Here is a 10,675-nt window from a genome sequence, read left to right as displayed (position 1 = left end):
ATCTTGGGACCTGGTCTTGTATTCCCAACATAGACCTGGGTTTCTGGCACGTAGTAGGTGCTCAGTAAATACTGGACAAATGTGAGAACGAGGTCCTGTGTGCTTCCTGAGTCTCCCCTCACTCACAGCTATTGTGAGCGTGGCCTACATTTGTCAATTTCTTCTCTTTAAAAAGGAGCACCTCCTAGGTGCCAGCTCCTCATTGGACACTTTTTTCCATATACTGTTTAGTTCCCTTCTCACAAGAACCCTGTGAGGAAGGTATTCTTACCCTCAACTGGCAAAGAAGGTCCCTGAGACTCAGAGGTGGAAGAATTGACTTCGGTCACGCAGCTAACGAGACAAAGAACCAGGAGCTGGTCCTGGTCTTTGCTTAGTTACTCAGCTCTCTTATTTTTATTAACTTTGAAGTTCTTAAACCACATCAACCCCAGCTATACAGTCACTGTTTTGAGGGCAGGAACCAAGGGTGATAGTTCTTTGAAACCGTCACAGTGCCAGGAATACCTGATAAAATATTGTTGATTGATCCCATAAAGGGCCTTGAGAGCAGACAGCTGACCAGTCTCATGACAAGCCTTTCTCTTTGAGAACCTTCAGATCTATGAGTTGGTTCCAGGACACAGGGATGAAAGCAAGTATTATGTATGAGGACAGGATCAGGCATCAAGTCTGTAACCCTGGAAACCTGCTTTGCCAGGAGCAGTGGGCATGAGTCAAGTTCATGGTTAAGGTTCTTAATACTTTTTAACCTTCTGTACCCTGTATACACAGAGACAGGCAGTCAGCATGGATTAGAGGAGCCCCAGTTAACCCCTAACTCTCCGTATTTGGTGATTACACAGAAGTGGGCTGCCAGGTGCTGAAGGTTAACTGGCTTGGATCATCTGCCTGGGCAGATTAGCTGGCCCACGTTGCAGCAGCTGAGGGTCCCTCAGCTGAGTGTTGCTAACTGTAGGTCAGGGCAATGGAAAGTTCTGTTTAAGGTGGAGGTTTTGAGAGAATGCCGGTCTACGTTGTGTTGCATGAGTGTATTAGTTGCTAAAGCTGCCATTGCAAGTACCGTAGACTGGGTGGCTTAAACAACAGATATTTATTTTTTTGCAATTCTTGAGGCTAGTAGTCTGAGATCAAGGTGTTAGCAGGGTTTGTTTCTCCTGAGGCCTCTGTCCTTGGCTTGTCGATGGCTGTCTTCTCCCTGTGTCTTCAAATGCTCTTTCCTCTGTATGTGTCTGTGTCCTAATCTCCTCTTCTTATAAGGACACCAGTCAAGTTAGATTAAGTGTCCACCCTAACTTCATGACCTCTTTAAAGACCCTATCTTTTGATACAGTGACATCCTGAGGTTCTGGGGGTTAGGGCTTTAGCACATGAATTTGGGGGTGGGGAGACAATTCAGCCCCCATAACAGTGAGAGCATTGGTATGGTTACCAAAAAAGGCTCATCACTGATGGATGCCCCGCAGCCCCGCAGTTGCCGTGACATTTGGTACTGTAAAAGGAGCCGTTTCCTGTCGTGGCTGGGTGGGCCATAAAACAGAGGCCTGTCAGGAAGCTTTGACTTGGGGACCCAGAATCAAAGTTATGCTCCAGGACTTAATAAGGAGGATGATTCTTATCCTCCAAATCAGGAAGCTTTGGAGAATGAGAGAGCTGTTAATAAGTACATGGGGTCAGCAGATACAGGCTAGGCAGGTCCAGCAAACTGGAGTCATTGGTCTTTTTATTATTAAATCATGTTACCATACTTTTCTGCTCTCTAATCCTACACTGAGTTATGTCAGTGTATCACTTGCATTTAACACACAAGAACTTCTGAATTATTTGTTATTGATTTCAAGATGTGCTTAACCATGTTCAAATTCTTAGTGGCAAGGAACAGAATCCAACTCTGGCTGCTCTGAGCAGAATTGGAATTTCTATAAAGGATATTGGTGGCTCACAGCATCTCTGGGAGGGCCAAAGAAACAGGCTATGGTACAGAGCCAGGAGCAAAGCCCCAAAGTCCTCCATAGAACTGTCCAGTGAGGGTTTCAGGGGGTGCACACTGCAGCCTGTGCTTTGATCCCACACGTCCTCGACGCTGGACGTGGCCTCCAATCCGGAGAATCGTGCTGCTCACTTAGCTTCCTCCCTCGCTCCTTGTATGACGTTCTATTTTTCGCACAGCAGCCGGAGCGATCTTTAAAAACTGCCAGTCATGGATAGGAATAAAGACGCAGACATGGAGAATGGACTTGAGGACAGGGGGAGGGGGAAAGGTAAGCTGGGACGAAGTGAGAGAGTGGCATGGACATAGATACACTACCAAATGTAAAACAGATAGCTAGTGGGAAGCAGCCGCATGGCACAGGGAGATCAGCTTGGTGCTTTGTGACCACCTAGAGGGGTGGGAGAAAGGGAGGGTGGGAGGGAGATGCAAGAGGGAGGGGATATGGGGCTATATGTATAGCTGATTCACTTTGTTATACAGCAGCAACTAACGCACCATTGCAAAGCAATTATACTCCAATAAAGATGTTAAAAAAACCCACTGCCAGTCATATCGCCTCTCTCCTCCTGTGACCTCCCGTTAAGTGTGGATGTGCAGGCCCCTCCTACTGCCTGACCTTGTCCTCTGTGCTCCTTAGATACGAGCTCTTCCCACCTCAGTGCCTTTGCATTGTTGCTGTACCCTCTGCCTGGGACTCTCTGCTACAGGGTGGCCAGTTTCTTCTTATAATTCAGGTTTCTGCTTAAATGTCATATTCTCAGAAAAGAGGCCTTTTCTGACCAGGCAATCCACAGAAACCCTTCCCTCCAAACGACTCATTATAACATCATCCTGGGTTATGGCAGCCCTTATCCGACACATTGTCCATTTATTTGTTTACACATTGGTGTCTGTTTCTGGGCTCTACACTGTTTTCTGTAAGCACCCCTCCTGTCCCCTGCTCTCTCCTCAGCCGCAGACCCTGTCTGAACCGGGTAAGTGCTCAGTAAATCTAGACCTCTTCTTTTGCACAAATGTTTGCTGAATAAATAAGGGAAGGGGCAGCATTCAGCAGAGAGAAAGTAGGGGGGGGGGTACTCTGTGTGTCCTGAGCAGGGATGGGGCGTTGAACACGGTCCTCTCTCTACACCACGGGAGTTAAGGATGAGTCAGCTGATTTTAAGAGCCCAGGGTGCACGTTTTTCCGCAGGACGAAGGCTGACTGCCGACCTCACAGGGCAGGAAGAAGCGCCAACCCTCTCGCAGCCCCTCCCCGGCAGTGGCTCAGCCTGCGAACGGGGTACCATCAGGAGGCTTTTTCTGCAGAGCAATCACTCCTCATGCGCCTGTGGGCTCAGGAAAAAGACCTCCGTCTGACCCCACCTTCCGGTTCCTGGTTAATTGGTCTGCGTGAGGCCTGGGCGCCCCTAGTGGTGAAAACAGCTCCTCTGGTGCTTCTCAGATGAGGCCTGGCTGGAGAAGCGGTCAGAGCTCCGGCCCGCAACTTTCCACAGCCCGCAGTCCCCGGGGTGCTGGTTGGCCTGCAGACTCCCGCTCGGCCGGGTTCCACCCAGCTCTCAGGGGATGCGCTGGCTCTCCGACCTCTCTCTGAGTGGCCAGAACCTAGCTCTGCCCAAAGGCATCATTTGACAGGGGAGTAGGAGGCTCCAGTTTGGCCTCAGTCCCCACCCGGCTGCTTCTGGAGGGCCCAGCATTTCAAAGGTATGGGACTTGCTCAGACATTAGTGAGATTTTCGTTCTAATTTTGCTAGCGTGATGTTTGTGCGTGTGTGTGCGTTTTCTCTGATGGCCAAAACCCCCCAGTTGAGGGGTTGCAGCAGAGCAGGACCCCTGGGCACAACCTGTTCCCCGATGGTAATATATCAACACTTCCCCTCCAACCCTGACACGCAGCATTTCAGACCGCCAAACCCAGTCTGCTCAGGTGCGCCCAGTCAAGCTGTTTTCCTTTGCCGGGTTTGTATTACAGGTCTCAGACGCCTCTGCTCCTGCGTTCAGCGTCTCGGCTCTGCTGGGACCAAGTGGATACCCCGGGGGCCCTGGAGGACACCAGGTAGGTCCTTTCAGTTCTGACTGCGTCTCTGGACCAAATGGGGTCTTGTTTCCCCTCATCTCTGTGTCCTTCTGATGTTCACAGTCGCCAAACTCATTGTGTCCCAGCCATCATTATGTCCCCAGCACTTAATACCATACCTGGTGTAGTCATCCCCCAGTAAAGAACTGAAGGAATGAATGATCTCCTACCCTCTGGTCTCCGGTTCTGATGCCAAGCACAGTTTCCTTTAACATGGTTATTTGGCGTAAGAGACAGGTTTCTGTTTTACCTGTAATGATGCTGTGTGTACTAGTGTTTAGTCCAATAAAGGAGCACAACATGGTTCTTGGAAAAACCTCGGTGATTACAGGTTAGACATCTGCAACAATTAAAATTTTTGGTTGAATTACCAACCATGATCTCAGTCATTGATTCTCAATCCTGGTTGTACTTTATAATCACCTGAGGAGGATTTTTAACTGTAGATGTTGAGTTCCCAAGCAGATCAACGGAAACTTAATCTCCAAGGTTTGAGCTTTGGGCATTTTTACAGGTGATTCTGCAGCCCACTGATGGCTGAGAATCACTGATGTAAATAAGAGTGAGATTGCCAAGATCTGGTGTGTTGGTTACTTTTCCTTATAGAAAAGCCTGGGAGTGGCTGGGTTGCTTCTAGCAGGCTATTTGGAAACTGCCTGATGTCTTAGAACAGTGGTTCTTAAAAGGAAGTCCCAGGACCAGGAGCCTCAGCATAACCTGGAAACCTGTTATTTTTAAATTTCCCGTCCCAGCCGAGACCTACTGAAGCAAAGACTCTGGGGATGGCGCTTAGTAATCTGCAGTTTAACAAGCCCTCCAGGTGATTCTACTGCAGGCTTAAATTTGAGAACCACCGCTTTAGGGCACATCCATGGCACCTGGAGGGAGTCTCCACCGCGGGCGTCCTCTCCCCTCCACCTATACTGCGTCTTGGCTGGGTTCCTTATCAGACCCAAATCCATCCATGCCACCGATAGTAATCAAACCTCTACTACAGCTAGGTACTATTCTAGGCTCTGGCATGCAGAGGTGAGCAAGTTAGACAAGATCCCTGTCCTCCTGGAACTAATAGTCCATTGGGGAGGACAGATATTATTTCAACACTAGCCTAATTATATAATAAACGGTGAACACTGCTGTGCAGGAAAAAAATAGCTTATGATGGGGGATTTGACCTCATTTGAGAGGACAGCCTCCTCTAAGGAAGTGACCTTTGAGCTGGACCTTAAGATTAGTACGAGTGAGTAGGTGAGGGGTGTTTGTAGAAGAAGAGAGAGATTTAGATGTGGGAAGGGCAGGCACGAAGGCCGTGCAATGGGTGACAGCATGGCACTCAAGGTGCTGAAAGAGGCCAGTGAGGTGGGAATAGTGGTACTGGACAGATGGGCAGGAGGTCAGGGAGCCGCTATAGTAGTGGCTATAGTGGTCAGAGTGTGTGTGTGTGTGTACACACACATCATGTGTGTATATATATTGTATATACATATATCAAATGCATATTATATAATATATATAGCAGTATATACAGTGGCTATAGTATGGCCATTCGGTCTCTGTGGTTACCTTCTTCTCCATTCACAGCCCCTCATTATGCCAGAGACGTGATTTTGCATCACTGCTAATTCCCCAGCCTTGGCACTTTTTATCCAGCAAGTTCACCTTATGTTGCAGCAATGACAGCCCCCAGGAAAAGCCCAGGCTGGATTAGCGCAGGGGACTGTTATTTCAGCACCCTGGGGATTCACAACTGGGATTCACAGCTGTGAAAAGCTGGTTCAGCCCCACTCCCTTTCTTTCAATCAGCAATGACCTAAACAAACTAACTCCACCGCCCAGGAAATTTAGCTGGAGTCAGTGCACTGAAAACTCAAAGGCACGGGATAAGAATGAAAAGTTTGTGGTTCTCAAAAGCTACAGTGGAAAGCCAGAATTTATTGATATGTCTGCATAGCCCTCTAGAGCTCGAATTTCTCACAGAAACTGCTGCTCAAAATTGTTTAAATGCAAATGCTATAGTATTCCAGTCTCCCTAGAGAATTTCACTTTCTCGTGAGACTAAGTTTGTGGATCTCTTCCTCATCTAATGTTTTTGAATCAAACTTCAAGGCTTTGTGTTTTTTGAGCTCCTAAGACGAGTAATATACAATGTGAAATTCCTAAGGAATCCCTCAAGGAAATCAGAGTGGCAAAGGTCACACATTCCCAGCAGCCCATGAAAGGTGCTCACAGGCGCAGCTGAATGTAATATGATGTGAGCATGAGGGAGGGAGTGTAATAATTCTGATAAGTGTGTGTGTATGGGAGGGTAATAAAGAAGCATCACTTCCTTCTGGAGAGAATGAGGACCTGGTCTTCTCAGGCTTTATTTCTTCCATTGATTTGAGTTGCCCTTTGCACCAAGAGGTTGTAGACAGCAGGAGAGGAGAGCACCCCAAAAGGGAACATTTGGCCTCTGTACTTGAGATAAATGGTACTTGTTTTACAAGGAGAACAAAATCTAGCAAAGCAAAGCTGCAGAAAGATGCAAAGACAAAAAGGACTGGGGACAAGATAAGGCAGGGATTGCCTGTGTTTGGGTTGGTTTGAGAGAGCTTCTCTGCAGAGAATCGCGACGTGGTTAAAGACAAATTGATGGAATAACACATTGACCAACAGGGTGAACTGGCAAGAATGAATATCACCCCAATTTTTTCACATATTGATAACTTTATTTTGCCAGAGAGGCAGTTCAGCAGTATTTTGTATGTTAGTAAGCATTTCTGCTCATATTCTAGCATATTGAATGGTTTTAATGGTTTGGGATTTTATTGCTTTTATATTTTATTTCCAATTTACTTTCAGGTGTTTGTGACTCTTTTACTTGCTAATCAGTGTGTTCATGAATTCTTAAAACTTTGCCTTTGGCTGTTAGCAAATTCTCCATCTGGAAAAAATGGTTCAAAACAAATCTTTCTAATTACCTGCTCAGGTTTTGTTCTGACATCTCCTGAATGCATGTAAAAGCAATTTTGTCCATTTTCTAAGTTATTATTTTAACTATTAATTCACTTTCAATTAATGGGGTGACAGCTGTCCCAGTTTGCCTGGGACTGAGGGGTTTCCGGGGATGTGGAGCTTTCAGTGCTAAAACTGCGAGTGCCCAGGGCAAAATGAGATGGTAGGCATCCTAGGTAGCAGTGCCTGCTGGGCAGAGATAGCCAGCTCTCCCCCAAACACTCACATTTCTCTTTCATAGTGTCACATTTTTGTCCAGCCAGGGACACAGTTCCCAGCCTCCTTTGCATCCAGGTGTGGCCACGTGAGTGGTTCTCATCCATGGCTCTAATGTTAGCAAAAGTGATACAGAAGCAGGTGTTTCTCTACCTGCTTCTCCATATTACCTGGATGTTAACACCCAAGTCAACCTTGGAAATGCCATGCACTGACAATGGAAGAGCCACTGTGGATCTGGTTAGTGGTTGACTGCCTGTTGGCAAGGCCCCCTCACCATCCTCCTTGCCACCACTGCCGTGGGGCAAGCAGGATACAAGCTTCTATTGGGTGTCAAAAGTGAGGGGTCAATGTTCCAGCAGTTGGTGCTATCATAATTAATATAGCTGTCCAACCTTTTAAGCTACTTTTTGACCTTTTTTTTTTTTTTTTTTTTTGTGGTACGCGGGCCTCTCACTGTTGTGGCGTCTCCTGTTGCGGAGCACAGGCTCTGGACGCACAGGCTCAGTGGCCATGGCTCATGGGCCCAGCCGCTCCGCAGCATGTGGGATCCTCCCGGACCAGGGGACAAACCCGTGTCCCCTGCATCAGCAGGTGGACTCTCAACCACTGCGCCACCAGGGAAGCCCCTCAGTTTGGACTTTGCCAGAGAATGCTTAGAACAAGAGGGATGAGCATATCAGTGAGGGAAAGGCCCACTGGCAGATTTCTTGTCTGAGAGGGGCTGCGGTGAAGGAAGGATATGAGATTACTGCAGGTAACAGTCCTCATTCCATTCAACCTACAACAAAATGCATCCCTTACCGAGGCTCGTGAAAACTGCATCTTGGCTCCAAATCTAGAATTTCTCTAGAAAGCTAAGCAGAGCTGGCAGCTCTGTAAAAATTCTGAGGGTATCAGCAGCCACTTTACTAACCAGAATTCCCCTTAGATTTTTAAAAATCTGGGAATAATAGTGCTTACCTTTATGAGTTAAATGAGACAACGTATTTGAAAATACCTGACACTTGGTAGGTGCCCTGTAAATCTTCTTTTCCTTCTTTCTTTGCAAAAAGAAAAACAGCACTTTCTCCTCCTCTTACTACCACGATTCAAATGTTCTAGGGTGGTGTATCCATCAGAGTCCTTGAGAAGCAGATGCGAAGATGAACTTCGATGTGCAGGAGAGTCACTGCGGGGAGAAACCTTGAAGAATAAAGAGAGGGAGAATGGGAGAGGGGAGAGCCGTTGATCGGAGATGCTGGTCTGACACCTTGGAGGGGAGGAAGTGTTGGTAGAAGGAGCTGGAGAATTTGGTCCAGCTTTGAGAAGCTCTCGGCCAGCCAATAGGGAGCCCAAGCAAAGACTGCCCACTAGAGGATCCTGCTGTGGGAGGAGCGGCCTGGCACTCCCACGCGGCCCAGGCATCATCCTGACAGCAGCTCCTCTCGGCAAGAAAGAATTGAATGGTGCATTCTCACAATTGCTAGGTATAGGGGGATTTTCCCCAACAAACAAAAACCTCTATTGAGGGTTTCGCATAGATTTCAGGTTAGAGTTATAACTAAAGCTTCAATAGCTGAACAGAACAAACTGGTAAAAAGTTCTGCTAAGAAATCTTGGGTTTTGTGAAATAGCCAGGAGGTGGGAAAAGCCTCCCGTGTAACGCAGTTCAAAGTGGCACAGCAGCCCGGGAATTTGGGACCGTCTCTCATAAGCTGGGTTCATGTCGGGTCCTACGGATGAGTCTGTGATGTGTAGCTGTGTGGAGGTTCTATTACCGGGAGAAGTAAGTCTTAGGGTTAAATCTCTGCTTTGAGATATAAAATGAGAAGTGTCCTGACGCCTTGAGTAGGTAGGGAGCGTGATAGCACTTGAGGAAAAGCAGGCTGAGGTGGAAGCAGATTTGGGGAACACCTCTTTTTGTTTTCTGTGCCCCGAGGAGACAGAGGTTTAGAAGAGAGTTAATGGGCGTTTTAGAGACCGGGGGCTTTGTTTCCACTGGTTCAAGTTACTTCTCTGATCTGGGATTTATAGTCCTTAGAATAAAAATGGGAGTCGCGCCCTGTGCTGCCAGTTCTAATCTTCTCACAAGAGACTGGAAAATTTAAATTTTAAATTGATCCTGAATACCAGCTGTGAGTCTGGGGCCTGAAGCTTACATAATTTGTGGGGAGTCCTTTAAAAAAAAAAAGATAGAAAATATTCGAAACAGGTAAGAAAACAAATACTTAGAATGAAGAAAGAAATCACAACAAATTACAAATTGGAAATACCTGACCAATATCACACAAATCACAAGATCCAGAAAAAATCTAATATTTTAATGAACTAAGTACCCGTCCCACATCTATAATACTTTCCCCCTACGTTTTTTGTCCACCTCTTCTTATAACAGTGATTTTCGTAATACTATACCAAAATCAGATTATCTTTCTGTAGAGAGAGTAGAAAGATAATTCAGACTTTACTAGCATAATTGATCACAAACTTTCCCCCCAGTTTTATTGCAATATAACTGATATATAAGATCAAAATATTTTAAATTGATAGTTGGGATACACAAAACATGTGACTTCATATACTGAAGTATAAAATATTTGTGTTAAATTACTATAGGTTTGTGTTTTATGGACCCAGGCATACTAATAAATTCTGTTCCATGTAATTCCCATGGAAATAAAAATAATAATGCGTGGCATGTTTATACTTGTATTATTGAGCATATACTGGACAAGGCCCCTGTGAGAACTGAATTCTCTGCTCACATTTTTACATGTCTGGGGTTTGGAAGGATTTTCCCGAGACAAGCTTTGGGCGTAGGACATTTCAAGCTTTATTTCTCTCTGACCACCCAAGTTCTTGTAGTGTCAGGTGCCAAAAAGGACATGTTCATATGCCAGTATGACCCGTGGGCTGATGGGGACTTTTCTGGAAGCCGTTCTTAGCCTGTGACACCAGCCATGACTTAACTATGTACAGTCAAGAAACTGCAAAACAACACATAAGTATATCCCACTAGACCCAAATGCAGCATAGCCTCAGCTTAACTCCCACTTGGTTGGTGTCCACTAAGCAGTAAAAGTACAGTTTGAGACCTATGGGTAAAGGAGGCATTCCAATTTCAGAGGGCTCAAAAATAATAAAATCCCAAGTTATACATTCTCTTTTTAGGCACAATCTTGCATTTATATTTTATTTTTAGAAAAGGTATTATAATTATAAGGTTGTAAAATTAGAGAGGCACAAAACAGTATACATTGAAAATATTCTCTCATTCTTCTGGCCTTAACTCCCAGGTCTGCTCTCCTGAGGCAGCCAATAGTACTGGTCTCTTATGTTTCAGTTCTGTTCATGCCAACAGTTACGTGTGTGTGTGCATGCATGCGTGTGTGTATATATATATATATATAATCATA

The sequence above is a fragment of the Aethalodelphis obliquidens genome, unplaced genomic scaffold (assembly GCF_003676395.1).
Source record: "Aethalodelphis obliquidens isolate GAN/ISIS:26980383/991018 unplaced genomic scaffold, ASM367639v1 scaffold16, whole genome shotgun sequence".
Lineage (NCBI taxonomy): Eukaryota > Metazoa > Chordata > Mammalia > Artiodactyla > Delphinidae > Aethalodelphis > Aethalodelphis obliquidens.
This window is presented reverse-complemented; position numbering follows the sequence as displayed.